This window comes from Nyctereutes procyonoides, unplaced genomic scaffold (genome assembly GCF_905146905.1).
Source record: "Nyctereutes procyonoides isolate TBG_1078 unplaced genomic scaffold, NYPRO_anot_genome, whole genome shotgun sequence".
NCBI lineage: Eukaryota > Metazoa > Chordata > Mammalia > Carnivora > Canidae > Nyctereutes > Nyctereutes procyonoides.
The window spans coordinates 19,696,683-19,712,626 of record NW_026575043.1 but is presented as its reverse complement, the minus strand read 5'-3'; the positions used below and the strand labels follow the sequence as shown (position 1 = coordinate 19,712,626).

General features: G+C 44.4%; 1 protein-coding gene across 2 annotated transcripts in view; it reads left to right on the top strand.

Moving 5' to 3' along the window:
* LY86 (lymphocyte antigen 86) overlaps nucleotides 1-15,944 on the top strand; it is a 72,867-nt gene that overhangs the window by 14,781 nt on the left and 42,142 nt on the right. The window lies entirely within an intron of this gene.

The following is a 15,944-nucleotide window of genomic DNA, read 5'->3' as shown; positions in this document are numbered from 1 at the left end:
TTTTCTTTCCACTTCTCGCAGGTTTAAGCCCAGGCAAAGGTATTTGGAATTGCTCTAGGTTCACCAGTCCTGCCTAGCAATGTTACCACACAATAGCGGTTTTCAAATGTTATTTTCTGAAAACACAAGAGCAGATGGCAAGAAAAGGCTGAACACTATCCAAATGGTTACAGCAATGACGTGAAAGAGAAAGGTGAAGTGCTGAGTCAGGGGTCTACTTAAATCATTGCTGTGAGTGATCAACATGTGCCACATTTAACCTGAGTGTTGGGGGTGGGAGGCAGGAAGGCCGTGGGCATGCGGCAGGTGCCCTGTTCTCATTTATTAATCTGAAGTCAGGTTTCTCATCTTATCTTTCTTGTCAGTTTGCTATTTTCCAATATAATTCTTTTTTTTATTTTTAGCAAAAGTATTTTTAATCCTCAAACCAGGAGGGAAGTAATAGGATTGTGTTGATTTGGGAAGCAGAGAAATGAGCCCTTTCTTTGCTTAGGGGGTTTATTGTGCCTGCAGAGGGGCTGCCAAGCCAAAGGCAGCTGGTTCTCTTCTCTTCTGGCATCGACCTGTAAGTGCTTGTAGTCCTATATTATTCATGCCATGGGGTCTTATTCCCAGGGTGGTCTGTGTGACACAAGCGACAAAGTGCTAATGAGAAGTTTCCCATAGAAACGTCTCCCTCCTCCCTCTCAGGGAGAGCTCTATTGCAGAGCTGGGGCGTGCAGCAGACCTATTCTGGCTCTGTCTCACAATGTGGGGGATACAGGAAGAAATGATGAACTGGCTTAGGGGATGGGGAATTCTGCTTTCCCGATTTCAGTACAAGACCCTCTGGTAGAAATGCCAGGACCCACTTTACAATCTCAGGAAATCTCCATGGTATCTTTCGGAAGAGTTGATGCCATGTCCTGGAGACAGTGTGTCTCTTATTCTTTGATGAAGAAGGAGCCGGTGATCCTCCTTGAACACTTCTTCCTTCAGATGCTTCTCTGTGAGGGCACCATTGTCTTCATTCTAAATCAAGGTGGTCACATCTGCAGGCAGTGTCACTGAATGGCTCCTTTGTCAACCTGCTAAGTGAAGAGGAGGGTCTTTACACATGTTATAGATGGAGTGTTTGCGTCTCCTCAAAATTCATAAGCTGAAGCCCTGAACTGCAATGGTATTAGGAGGTGGGGCCTGGGGGAGTTGCTTAGGGTTGGATGAGGGGAGTGCTCCATGATAGGACTAGGGTCATTATAATAGGAAGAGACCAGAGCAAGCTCACTGTCTCTCTGCCACACCAACACACACTGAGAAGGTGGCCATCCGTAAACCAGGAGGAGGACCCTCACCACAAACCGCATCAGCCAGCATCTTGGTCTTGAACATCCAGCCTCCAGAACTGTAAGAAATAAATGTCTGCTGGTTAAGCCACCCGATCTGTGATAGTTTGTTACGGCAGCCCGACAGACCTAAGACAACGCGTCAGCTCTGTCGATAGGCTTGCTTCCTAGGAAAAGTGTAAATTGATTTTTTTTTCTCTTGCGGGTCTGATGGGGGATTGGAGGCAGCATGGACTATTCATTACCACATGTGGGGAGAGCAGTACCTGAGGGGGATGAAAAAATCTATCAAGTTGATCTCATACAAGAAAGCATTAGGGAAACAAATCTCAAGAATTAACACTTGTTCTGCAGACCTCCATATGATGGAGTGTGAGCCAAAACTGCCTCAGGGGTCCTGAGTGTACAGCACTGAGAAGGGAGGCTGCTGGCTAAGGAAGGAAGCTCCTTGCCACAATCATCCAACCCGACCCACCCCATTCAGGCATTAACAATAATTCACCATGGCCACCTGCGCACCTCATGGCTCCTAGTATTTGAACCATTCCTGGGATCATTCTTGTCCTGTCACTGAGGGAGTCTTGTCACACTCTCCAAAGCTGAGGAGGTATAGAGATCATTGACCTCCTACGGGACTACAAGCTCCTCCTCTGATTTTTCCCCCAAGAAACAAGCTTTTCTAGCAAGAATTTTTCTTTAAGAGGACTTGCCTACATTGCTGGAGAGAATGTAAAATGGGCAGCCACTCTGGAAAACAGTGGGTCTGTTTCTTAGAAAACTAAATATTTACTATATTACACGGCCATCCCAGTCCTGGCTATTTATCCCAGAGAAGTGAAAACTGTGTCTATATAAAACCTGTATGTGAAAGATCATAAAGACCTTTATTTGTAATAGCCCCAAACTGGCCAAATGTCCTTCAGCAGGTGAATGGTTAGACAAGCCATGGTTCATCCATACTGCAGAGTACAGCTCCGCAATAAACACAAATGAGCTATTGATACACACCACAGCCTCAATGATCTCAAGGACAGTATGCTGAATAAAAAAAAATACTATCTTAAAAGGTTACAGACTTTTATATTATATATATTTATTTATGTATATATATACATATATAATATATACACATACATATTTATTTATAGAACATTTTCAAGATGACAAAATGATATTGATGGAGAACAGATTAGTGGTTGCTAGGGGTAGGTAGGAGGATAATTTTCAAAGGGAGCATAAGAAAGATCCTTTGTATCTTTTTTTAAAGATTTTATTTATTTATTTATTTATTTATTTATTTATTTATTTATTTATTTATGAGAGACACAGAGAGAGGCAGAGACACAGGCAGAGGGAGAAGCAGATTCCCTGTGGGGAGTCCGATGCGAGACTCGATCCCAGGATTCCAGGATCATGCCCTGGGCTGAAGGCGGTGCTAAGCCGTTGAGCCCCCCAGGCTGCCCTGTCTCTGTATCTTGATCGTGGTGGTGATTACATGAGATAAAATTACATAGAATCCCACAGGCACATGTGTGCACATGGATACACACGTGAGTACCTATAATAATTGGTTACATCTGAGGGTGGTCTGTAGATTGTACGAGTGCTGACACCTTGGCTTTGAGATCCAGTTGTGTAAGATGCCACTGTGAGGGGAAGCAGGTGAAGGATACACGGGACTTCTCTAACTCTTCTTTGCAGCTTCTTATAAATCTATCATTATTGCAATATAAAAAGTTAAAAAAAAAAAAGACCTGGCCTCTAGGTTTGAGCCCAAAGCCCCACATCCCACTTTCATGGGTTCTGTCCGCAGTTGAGATTCCATGGCCCCAGCCTCTAGGGCATCTGAGAAACTGGTACCAGAAGAAAGTGTGAAGCTGAAAATGGAGCCAAGTTACTCCTCCAGGTGAGGAAAGAGAACTCAGTGAGGGGGGTTGATGGCTAGCTGTCACCTTGACTTAAATTCTGAGGTAAGTAGAAATAGCTATTCCTAGTACTTCTAGAAAGAATCCCCTACAACGGTTAGCCTAGGAGGCCAAAGTGATACAGAGATGGGATTTTTGTTTTTGTGGAGTGTATGCATGGGGGGGGGGTGTTTAAGGGCTGCAAAGGGTAAGCCGGTTTTGTGTCAAACTGGACATCCACAGCATCGTCATTTAGTTCCACATGACAGGCAAGTGTCCAGCAAAGTCAGAGAAAGGGTGAAAACTCAGAGATTACCTGCAAGACACAGGCCAGTGATTGACAGTAGCGACTCTTCTTAACCCGAACAACCCCAGAAACATGGGCTTCATTAAGGTTGGCTCCATCTTGGGAATGATATGGGAAGAAGACAGAAGTCTATCTTTCTGGTACCATTCTAAACAGTAGAAGAAAGAAAATTATGTCTTCTGGCCTTGTCAGGATCCTTCCAGAGGTGACTCTAGGATCTTAACGATCTAGAGTGTGCGTCGTGCAAACATCACCCACGTCTGACCTCAAGTCTTCGAAGAACCTAAACAGACTTCATTTACCTTCTTTTAAAGATTTTATTTATTTATTTATTTATTTATTTATTTATTTATTTATTTATTTATTTGAGAGAACAGGGAGAGGAGAAGAGGGAGAGAAACAAGCAGACTCCCCACTGAATGAGGACCCCGCTGTGGGGCTCTATCCTACAACCCCGAGATCATGACCGGAGTGGAAACCAAAAGTCAGATGCTTAACTGACGGAGCCACCCAGGTGCCCCGGATCTGGCTGCATTTATAATATTCAAGGTGAACAGGGGAACAAATGCAGAACAGGCTTGATTACATGAAGGGCTTTGCTGGCAGATGTGACGTTCCCAGAAATCACATGCTCTTTGGGACTTCAGTTTCTATATATGTCATTCTCTCTAGCCCGAGTTTCTTGGAAAAGAGTACCCACAGACAGACAATCTACCTGGGTTCATACTCCAGCCCCTTCCAGATGTGTGACCCTGGACACTTTCCTTAAATCCTCACCTCAGTCCCCTAGACTCTAACATGGAGATTATAAGTCTCTGAATCCTTTGCAAGGATTCAAGCTGACACATATAGTGCTTCGAACAGCACCTCGTGTGGTCAGAGCTACAGAGGGGACCGCTGATGACACTCGCCTTCAGATTCTATGGCTAGTTAGTCTCAGCTCTGACATCATCCCCACTCCATGGCCATCGTTGACCACCCATGCTGGATTACACACACCTCCCTTGTTCTTCATTGCACCTTCTAGCTATGCTGTGTGGAGATTGTCTATTTACCTTTCCTTTCTCCTTCTATACTCTGTGTTCTAAAAAGTTGGGGGTTTTGGGGCAGCCCGGGTGGCTCAGTGGTTTAGCACCACCTTCAGCTCAGGGTGTGATCCTGGAGTCCCGGAATCGAGTCCCTCATCAGGCTCCCTGCATGGAGCCTGCTTCTCCCTCTGCCAGTGTCTCTGCCTTTCTCTGTCTCTCTCTGTGTCTCTCATAAATAAATCAATAAAATATTTAAAAAAATAAAATTTAAAAAGTTGGGTTTATACCTAAAACTAACTTGTCTTTGTATCCCCACTTCTTGCCCAGTGCTCGGCCCATGGTAGGAACCCCAAACATGTTTGTGATTGGACCAACAGATGACTACTATTAGGTTTCATGTCCCCCTGTTGAAGTAGCATGTCTAACTCTATTCTCTGGGCATCCACCAAAAATAAGAAAAGTTCAATTGCTAGCAGGTTCTACTGGCTGCTCTGACTTCAAGTATGTGCCCTGAACACAGTCTCACTGGAGTAATATTTACACCCCAGTTCAAGTACTGAGAACTAAGGGAGGAAAGTGATTTTTATGTCCTTACATTAAGAGAGGATGAACTGAGATTGAGGCTTATTAAAAGGGAAATGTGTTAGCAAAACACTTGAAGATGTAAAGGAGCAGGTGAACCATTTCCAAAATCACTTCGATCCCTTCTTCCCCCTGTCTGATTGTGCATCAACATTCTTTTATTCACTCAACAAACAATTATCCAGTACTTATTACATAGTGCAATCAGATGAACACGTTGTTCTCGGGGTGGGGAATTCAGAAATAGCAAAGGGACTGTGTGTTTGGGTTGTGTCGCTGTGTTCTCAAATTCTTATGGAGATATTGTCTGGAGAGTTTATAACTTAAATACTACGTCTCTTCTGAAAATGAAAAGGCTGTGCTTTCTGTGTAGCCTGCATTTGTGCCTGTGTCCCAAAACACAGGCAGCCTCTTAAGGAGAAAAAAAGTGCTCAGTAAAATGTAAGTGGAGGAGTTGTCATTCCACCCCCAAAGGTCACGGAGGTTTATGGAGAGACACCAAACCTGCACAATGTGACACACTCTGCCCAGAGTGACATTCAAAGCTTCAGAGGCCGACCGTGAACCTTGGTCACCTCTATGGACACAGAGGGCAGAAGAGAGTAATGCCAATCAGGCCACAAAAGACACAGCTGATCTCTTAATCATTTCCTTAATTAAGGCCAGAAAGTCTTTTATTCACATCACAGTCTGGTTTTTGTTTTTTAATTTTGGGGATCGCTTGGATCCCTACCCACGAATGATTGCTCCCACCCCAGTGCAGAGATCTGAGCCCCAGCAGGTGGCCCACCTGTCCTGATGGCCAGGCTTCTCCCAACCCACGCTTCCCACTTCTCCTCATGTGCCCTCCACCTTATGCTCCCTCTTCCCCCAACAGCCCTCCATGTCCACCTTTTTAGCTCTATCCTCTTAGTCCCTGAACTCTCAAGCCTTTCCATGCCTCGGTTAGTGCTTGGCCTTGAGTTGATGTTCCTGAATTAAAATAGAAAAAATTCTCTTAGGGGCTGTTCCAAGATTTCTAACTGAGCAGAGCCCTGCCTTTCTTGAAAGAATTCCTTTACAAGTCACTGGGGTAGCTGCTGAGGCCCGGGGGTGCCTGCTGTGCTTCCAAGACATCAAGACTGAGGTAATGGGAAATATTTTGTTGTTTCTCTAGAGAAAGAAGTTAGAGAGATGAAGACAGGGAGGGAAGTAGGGAGGAAGCCAGGAATATGGTGAAACCCTCCTCCTGCTATTTTCACAAAATCTGTAAAATTTCTTAGGAAATTTTCTTAGGAAATCCATGAAGAGGTTAAATTTTCAGCCTGAAGTGATACATTGTAGATCAAGAAGCCCACCCATGTGATCCTAAGCTCAGGGAATGAGCACAAAACTTGGTGTGGCTTATGACACTGGTTTTCAAACGAGGCTGGACAATAGAATCACCTGAGGAGTATATGACTCGTGATGCCCAGGCAGTATCCAGAATGTCTAGGGCGGGAACCAGGCATCGGCATTTTTACAGAGCTCCCCAGGGGATTCCAATGTGCAGGCAAGTTTGAGAACCCAACGGCTAACCGTGTTCAATGCAATCCTATTAATATCTCAAGGGCTGAGAGGTCCTAGCTGACACCTAGGTTTTATTTCAGAAATATCTATTGAACTTTACTAAATTATTTTAAACCTCGAGTGCTCTTAACATGAAAAAGAAAATTTTAAATAGAAGTTGGTTTCATTTTGTATGGTCACAAAAAGTATAGTCAACATTGCCCTCCTAACAGAATCCACCTTTTTTCCCCTCCAATGATTGAATATCTACCATGTAGCTACCGCTGGTCTAGATGCTTCATGAATTGTGTTTCTTAATTCCTACAAAAACCTTCTAACGCCCTGCTTTGTCATCTGTGCTTTACCAGTGTCCTTTAGGTTGGGAAACAGCCGCCTCTTTGCCAATTAACAGTGACCTAGGCAATCCTAGCAAGCAATCCTTGCAAGCGAGCCTACCCAGCAAGCCCTGCAAAGCTGGAGAGTTTGTCCCCCTTTGCTATCAACCTGAGACATAAGAGGAGCAGGGTCTTGGTGCATGTGTTTGCACTCATTTTGCCTCTGTCCAAAGCTCTCTTTCCTTCTTTTAGTAGTTGACCTTCCTCGCTGTGTGTTTATCTGTCACACGGTGTCAGGACGGAGTCACAGCAGGCTGAGTCTGGAGACTCAGTCACTTTGCTGCCCTCCCTCTCAGCCTCTTCAATCACTAAATGGGGATATTAATACCCGAAGTCCTGGTCATCCACAAGACAGGGGACAGAGTCAATGATTCATATATATCTTAGAACCTCCTGATACTTTGGGTTCAAATCAAATTCTATAAATGAACAAAGACAGGGCTGATGTCAGATGTCACCTCTCAGCCAGTCAGTGAGCCACTACTCACTAATACATCATATTCCACAGCACCAGATACCAGGGACAAACTCCTCAGCTTTTTCTTTTAAACCATACCTAGATCATGACTTCCAGAAGCAGGAGTAAATTCCTCTCCAATGTGCCCAGCATTTAAAAAACAATCCCAGAGTTCATCTTCATAGCCACAGACAATCAGATAAACCACCTGTACATCATGGCCTGGTTATTGTTCCATGTCAGAAAACAGATTTGCAGGAAATGCAGAAATGAAATATGAGGCGTATCCTGGTTGTGTCTCGGTGTTACCGAACACTGCCATGGTTCCCAACTTCCTAAATTAAGGAGTGTGAAGCCTTCTGTGGCCTCCTTCCCTGAGAAGAGGTTTACCTGTAGTGAAATGCAAATCACCACCCTTGCAGTACAGTGGAGATGCATGCTCTGAAGTCTAATTTTCCATTAAAAAAAAAAGAAGAAGAAAGGAAACAATCTAGTTTTTTTTACCTTTCTATCCCATATGGGTTGACTCTACATTAGTAACAGAAAGTTAAATAATTACCCATACCAAATAGAACAGGCAAGTTCTTTAGATACTTCTAGACTTGGGGAAGCCCTGGCAATTTGGTCACTACTCAACAATAGTAGGGCACTGGGTAAACTGACCTGGTCAAAAGCTTCGTACTCCACCCTAGTCCCATAGCAGCTAACAGTGTCCAGCACATATTAAACAGTTAATAAATACTTTTGAAAGAATGAATGGCAACACTACCAGTAAGCCTGAGTTTTAAATGAAGAGGGACCAGGCCAGGTAGTATGGAGTGTGTCCATAGGAGATGTGGTTTGCACACAGAAGACCACAAAATGATGACCATGCATTGACTGTAAAGTAAGAGATTTAGAGTATACGTGTATCTTTTATTGAGGCTATTTGGTCTTGTAGTATTATAATTAGATGCTGGAAGTGTTATCATTCAGATGAGAGCAGAAGCATTTTCTGATTTGCTTTGTATCCTCAAGATCAGGCCCTCTTCCTGCCATATGACAGGTACACAATAAAATGAATGAGAAGCTAAGAAGGAATTCCCATTCTCAAGCCACTAAGATGCACTCTCTGTCAGCTAGGAGGCAGATTCAAGTTCCTCTCATCTTCAGGTTAAGATACTACACTATGGGATGCCATGCATAGCACACAGCAAAACTGTGTATTTAGGGTTCATTGTTGATCTATCCCTAAGATACAGAAGTTCAAGCAGAACAGCTCCAAATTATTTTTGTATGTGTGTGTGACATTGGTCCAGGTCTTTTGGGTCTAAGTTCATCCTCATTACCATTTATCTCTTTACGGGGTAAGATTTCTATTATGGCTCAAAAACCATTGCCTCCTACTGTGACGGAAGCCAACCTCAGGCTATTCCAGGGGAGTGTGATTCAGACATCAAGGCGGCAGTGCAGGTTCACACCCCTTTTCCGTCAATAATGAATTTCCATGTGAGTTTCACAGAAGCACCTAAGTAAGGGACCCAGAGCTTTAAATTTGGCAGCACAAACACATCTTCACACTCAAGAACATAATCACTAAGGTTCCCAGGCAGCTGCAGAGTGTTGCAGTTCTTGGCTTCTTATATTACAGTCGATGTCCCATGATGATGATGCTCATTCCATTTTTGTTATGTTCCATATCAAGAGCCATGTTTAAGCATTTTGAATACACCATCTGCATATCCAAGATAAAACAAGAAGCCAGATCATGTATCTGACCTTGGCATGTGGATCAATTCCCAAGGAAATGCCACCAAAGGCGCTGGAACAGGGTGGACCTGCTATTATTTGAAATAATGTCCTGACATGGGGGCCTCCCTGTGCTGTCCTCTAGTAACAAGATTTGAAAGGCAGAAACCAGAAAAGATCAGGAAATAACAGAGCAACATAGCCAGAATACATTTACCACATTATAAGTCACTTCTTTATCTTCAAAGGCAAGGAAGGAGTCTGAGGGAAGGGGTAGAAGGAAGGCACCACGGTGGCATCAAGGACAGAGAGGAGGAAAGTTAATTTTATGTTGCCATGGTAATGAGTTTCCAGCAAAAGCATCTCTCTTACACATGAAGCCTTACACACCATCCTCTTTTTAGGGATCCCCAGTGACCCCGTGAAAGTTGTCCTACAAATCACATAAGCCTATTAAAACACCCCAATCAAAATATGGCTGTGTAAGAAAAGGAACTCCCAGATCCATGTACAGGTAAGCCTGTATAGTAAGCAGAATACAAACTTGCAGAATTGGTAATCATCTAACTTAAGTGAAGAAGTCAAAAGCAAGGTCGGTTTGTTATTTTGGTTTTTTTTGAGAAAAGAATTTAAAAAGATGACAGAGGAACATCTGTTGCTATTTGGCCTGGGCCTAGATTTTTGACTACACTCAGAAACTCCATCCTAGGGATCCCTGGGTGGTGCAGCGGTTTGGCGCCTGCCTTTGGCCCAGGGCGTGATCCTGGAGACCCCGGATCGAATCCCACGTCGGGCTCCCGGTGCATGGAGCCTGCTTCTCCCTCTGCCTGTGTCTCTGCCTTTCTCTCTCTCTCTCTCTCTCTGTGACTATCATAAATAAATAAAAATTAAAAAAAAAAGAAACTCCATCCTAAGTGCCACAGCAAAATTCCCATTATTGTGATGACCTCCCAAGCGAATCTCCCAGATATAGGGAGAGAGAGAGAGAGATTGATACCACTGGCCTCACAACTCAGACTTACTCAGTAATTGCTGGTTCCCACCAAAGCTGGAAGTAAAAGCTCAACTTTCCTTCTCCTAACATCAAACTATCTTTCTCTCCTTTCCATCTATGTATCCAACCATCTAGTTGGATAGTTATCATGCCCATTAGACTAGATGCTGGTTATCTGATGATGAATAAGCACAGCATAGTTCCTGACCACTCACAGCTTGTACCCTAGTGCAATCTACTAGGTTGCAAACTAGTGACTATTGCCACACTTGCAATGAAGGAGCTACACACAGACTTCCATGAGATACCAGGGAAAGGACAGGTGAGGGAACCTGAGCTGGAATCCTGGGTGGGGTCAGTTGAACTGGATAGTGAAGATACAGGAGACCAAAAGAAAAGGCAATCAAAGGTTTCCTATATGAGGTCTTAACCTCATATATTCATCCCAGAAACATATGGAACCACTCAGAGAAATTTGATTCCCAAGCTAACTACAGACCATATAAGAGCATTGAGGATTGTGAACATACAATTGGAAGGACTATTGAGGATTCCAGCAACACAACACAAAAGGCGCCCTGTGATGATGAATTCTTTGCATTAATTGGCTAGGCTCTGGTGCCCATCTGCTTGGTCAAGATGTTGTGATGAAGGTATTACCTGGATGTGATTAATATTTACTTTGATTAAAGCTGGTTATCCTTCATAATGTGGTGGGATGCATCCAATCAGTTGAAGGCCTTAAGGGAACATACTGAAGTTTCCAGAGGAAGCAATTCAGTTGCAAGACCACACCACAGAAATGCAACATGAGTTTCTAGCATGCTGGCCTTCCTGCAGATTTTAGACATGTCAGCCCACACCCACCCACAGTCACTCAAGGGAGAGAGAGGAAGAGAGACAGAGAAAGAGAGAGAGACATTGCCTTCATGCAGTAGAAAGAACATGGGGAAACCTAGGAATGGGCTTGGCAGAGACATGGCTAGTGGAGGTGAGGCTTGAGGAATGTCAGCTCTGTTTCAGGGCAGCACTGCTGTAAGAGCAGGAAAACCAGTGCTTCACCCATTTTGCAACAGTTTGTAAAATCTTTTTTTTTAAGATTTTATTTATTAATTCATGAGAGACACACACAGAGAGAGAGGCAGAGACATAGGCAGAGGAGAAGCAGGCTCCATGCAGGGAGCCCAACATGGGACTCGATCCATCATGCCCTGGGCTGAAGGCAGGCACTCAACGGCTGAGCCACCCAGAGGTCCCACAGTTTGTAAAATCTAAGCAATCAAACTATAAAGGCATGCACATGCACCCATGCACACACACACACACACACACACACACACACACACGCGTGTATAAAACCTGGTACAGTCTGAATAAGCTCTGTTCACTGGACCAAAGTCGATGTCCTGGTTTTGATATTATACTATATTATACCTGAGATGTTACAATGTGGGAAAGCAAAGTGAAGGCTAAGTGAATCCTCTCTGTATCTTTTTGAACTTCCTGTGAGAATAGAATTATTCAAAATATAAAGTTAAAAAAAAAAACCTCAAGCAGACCCATGAGATACAAAAAATAGTAGCATGAGAGTTGGCCCCTCTGGTAACCCTCAAACCACCCAGCAAACAGGCTGCAGGGTACCTGCCAGGTGATGCCCATGGACTCCAGGATTTAGCAACCCAGTCCTGAGAACACACTAACAGGGAACCAAGCAGAGGCCACCCCTCGACCCGGCAAAACCCATCAAGCTTGTGTCCCCACCACCCTTCAATGAGGAATTACATATTCAGAGCCTGTGCTATTGGGTTTGGCATTCTATTCCCTGGTTCCAGTTGAGGCCCGCAACTGGCTAGAAACTACCAAGACAAGTTTGCCCTCCCCTGGACAACTGCCCAGTTCCAGCCCAGACCAGGAGAGCACAGCCCACTAACAGAGCTTAATGCACAAACATTGCTCTGGAGCTGAGATTCATTAAGACGCTGCCCACACTTAGCCCCACCTGTTCATCTAAGTCTATTCCACCCTATGAATGAGCAAGGAAATAGCTCCAGGATGCACTGGACTGTCACTGCCCTTGATACTGCAAGGCAGATGCAGCTGGCTGCTCCCCTGGATCCTATTCCTCACCCCCAGCATGATTTGCTCTCAGCTGTTTAGAGGAGCCTACCCTCCACACGCACACGTGTCCCAGAGGCAAGGGACTGTGGGGGCAGTTTGGGAGCTTGCTGGGCTCACCCACTGCAATCACTACCCTCCCTTGGTCAGAAGCCATAATGCATGTTGACAGAACAAATAGAAGGGGGTTATAGCACAGAGGCTAAGGAAAAAAAATGTTTAAAATGAAAAGATTGTATATTGCACGATGAAGCTTTATCTTCTTTCCTCAGCTCATTTGCTGCTCGACAATGAAGTGTCTAGAGGAAACATTTATCTCTGCCCTCACAGCCCGGGAACACCAACTCTCATTAACTTTCCAATTTCATTTCTTCAGAAGATCCAAGTTCAGATAATCCAATTTATATGTATTAAAAATTACTTGTGGCCAGTGTCCAAGGGAGTCCCCCCACTCCTCCCCCCTCCAGCAGTTCTCATATTACATAAGAAGGACTACTTAAAAATGCAACCCATCATCTTTTATTTTGGTACAGGAGTCTGAGGCACTTGTCTGGTGATTGAGCAAGTCTTGAAAGCGGCGGCTCTCCACCAGAGACGGGTTGGTCCCCAGGGGGGGCATTTGGCGACATCTGGAGACTTCTTTGGTTGTCACAACTGGATTGTGGGGGAAGGAGGGGTGGCCTGATGGTATTTGGGGGGGAGAGGCCAATGATGCTGTTAACATCCTACAATGCATAGGCCAACCCCCACAAAAAAGAGAATTATCTGCAAAATGTCCATAAGTGCCAAGGTTGAGAAAACCTGCCTTAACGTTCTCTACAATTTTCTCTACAATTTACTATATATGTAACCTTTATCATTGATTCCACAAACAGTCACTTGGAACTTAGCATAATCTTCAGGCATTGTGCTAGGCCCCGAGGCTGGGAGCCTGTCTCACAGCATCTAGTAGAGGAATAGCAAAGGTATAAGGCAAATACAACACAATTTGGAGCCAGAGTGGAAATACGTATTCACACTGGGAAGGACATGACTCTGTGAGGATGGGACTGGGGGACGGGAGGAACAACAACAAACTGCATATTCAGTCCCAAACATAAAATCTGATCTCAAATATGGAATAAAAATAACTGCTAGGAAAGATCACCAAGCCCCAAGCCCTTTGAAGCAATCTGCCTTAATGCTTTTATACGCACACGTATCCTCAGAGAGAAGCAACCTACTGCTTTCTCCGTGACTTTATTCCCTATTAAGATTATTCTCCTAAGAATATTTTCCCAGTACCGATGAGATGTTTTATTTCCTTCTCCTGCCCTTAGTTTATGCTTTCTATCTACACGTTTAAAATATGGATAAACATGCAGTGTGATACTGTAACTGCTAATCAGCTAAGGGATACATATGTAGCCTCCCCTATCTTTCCTCAGACAGCAATCTGAATCGATTCAGAATTCTGAGGATGCACTTTCCTGAATGTCTGTCTAGTTGGCCTCACTTTTTTAATACTGAGTGCCAGATACGTCGCAGGGACCATTGTCTCCAAACCTCCCGCTCCCATTTCCCAAGCTGAAAGAAGCCCGGGACCGCACAGAAGCGCTTATGAAGAAGTAAAATGAGCATACGGGAAAATGGCCTTTCCCCAGGAAAATTAACAGCCAGATCCAAGAGGGTTTGATCAAACAAAAGCACACCTTAGATTAGATTTGCAAGGCAAAATAGGCTAGTGATCATTTCCACGGCAGATACCACAGACAATTGCATATCTTCCAGGTCAGCAATGTGGATGATAAAACTGTCTGGAACACCATCATTGACAAATGTGAGCTCATAGCTAAGCTGAAATTAAAACCAGTTATGAAACAGAATTATCACATGCCATATGCCCGCGCACAAAATATTCCAGGCCATCTTACAAATTAAATCACTAACATACAGCTTTGAGGCTCAACTTTGTGAATACTTCTGCACAATCCTGGGGGGTTAATTTTTGGTCTGTTGGTAAGTCTGGGTTCGAATCTTGACTCTACCACCTTATAGTTCTGGGACCCGGAGAAGTTAATTTAACCTCTTGGAGTCTAAATTTTCCCATCTGTGAAAGGAGGAAAACCATAGCTATCTCTCAAGATTGTCGTTGGTTAAAAAAAAAAAAAAAGATTGTCGTTGGTTGTAGCAGTCTGGGTCCCACAGGGAAAATGCAGACCTTGTCAGTTATTCTAACTGGACAGCGAGGAAGCTGCGACCACACTCAGGGTTAGGAGAGCAGAGGGCAGAGGTTGGACTTCTCAGACCCTGGAGGCTTCAAAGGAGGGCCTTGTGGAGCGAGGCACAGACTGCAGGGGAGAGGAAGACAGTGTCTGTGGCAGAAACTGTCGTAACAGAAGCTTAGGAGCCCACACAGCTTAGCCTCGGCTGATTCTGGGAAGGTGCAGAAGAAAGCTGGACGCTGGAACCAACTGCCACTGCCAGGGTGACAGGCCATCTCCAGGTGACACTCTCAAAGACCAGCAAGCATGCAAGGAGGAGCAGGTTCTCTCCCCTGCTCAGTTTCAGTCTCCCACTGGCACCTCTGCTGGCAGATGGCAAAGGAGAAACGTGATTGCGGAGAGCCCCTGCTGACACAGCAGACTTTGGAGGCTGGATTAGGAGCTGGGGGACAATAGCTTAACCCACTACCCATTCATCCATTCCTTACCTACACGAATGGGGTGCTTTCTGCGTGTCTGACTGCGGGGCTCTGCGCTACACACTGGGGAGTTTGGGGTATTAAGCAGGAAAGTCTTACAAAGCGCACAGCCTGGTGACAAGGCCGCACAGTTAAATATCAGTTCTCTCTCAGGGCCAGTGGGAAACATAAAGGAAAATGAAATAGAGACCAAAACAAACTGAACAAAAACCCAGCTCCTGCCTTTCAAGAGTTTCGTGTTTAGATTAAGTGTTATAGGATGAGTCCAAGAGCAGAGTACAAAGTAATACGTGCTTATTTGCTTTGAAAAAATATTTCAGACGTAATTCTTTTAATAATTCAGGGAAGCCCTGGTGCCCAGGTGGCTCAGTCAGTTAAGCATCTGCCTTTGGATCAGGTCATGATCCCAGAGTCCCAGGATGGGGTCCCAGAGTCTGGCTCCCTGCTTGGCCAGGAGTCTACTTCTCCCTCTACCCCATCCCCACTCGTGCTCACTCTCTGTCTCTCTCTAATAAGTAAATAAATAAAATCTTTTAAAAATAATAATAATTCAGGAAGCCAGAAACTATGCGAGGGGTAATCAGCGAAACCCTCACAAAAAAAAAGATAGGAATGAGCAAAACCTTACTTAATATTTAGTCCATAGCCAAAAGGATAAGACCATTGCACGTTAAAGAAAGTGCATGAGCAAGTAACCATGGTGGGAATTTTCTGGTTGATTACCTGATCTCAAAACATGGAGGATGGATTCATGATGTGGATGATGGATTCATGATGTGGAGTATGGAACATGGGGTCATCAGTAGGACATTTCCTGACTGTATTCTGAGGCATAGATGAGTCACCAAAGCTTTCTGAATGAGCAGAAGGTATGTGTAAAAGGCATTACGTTGCAGTCCTTA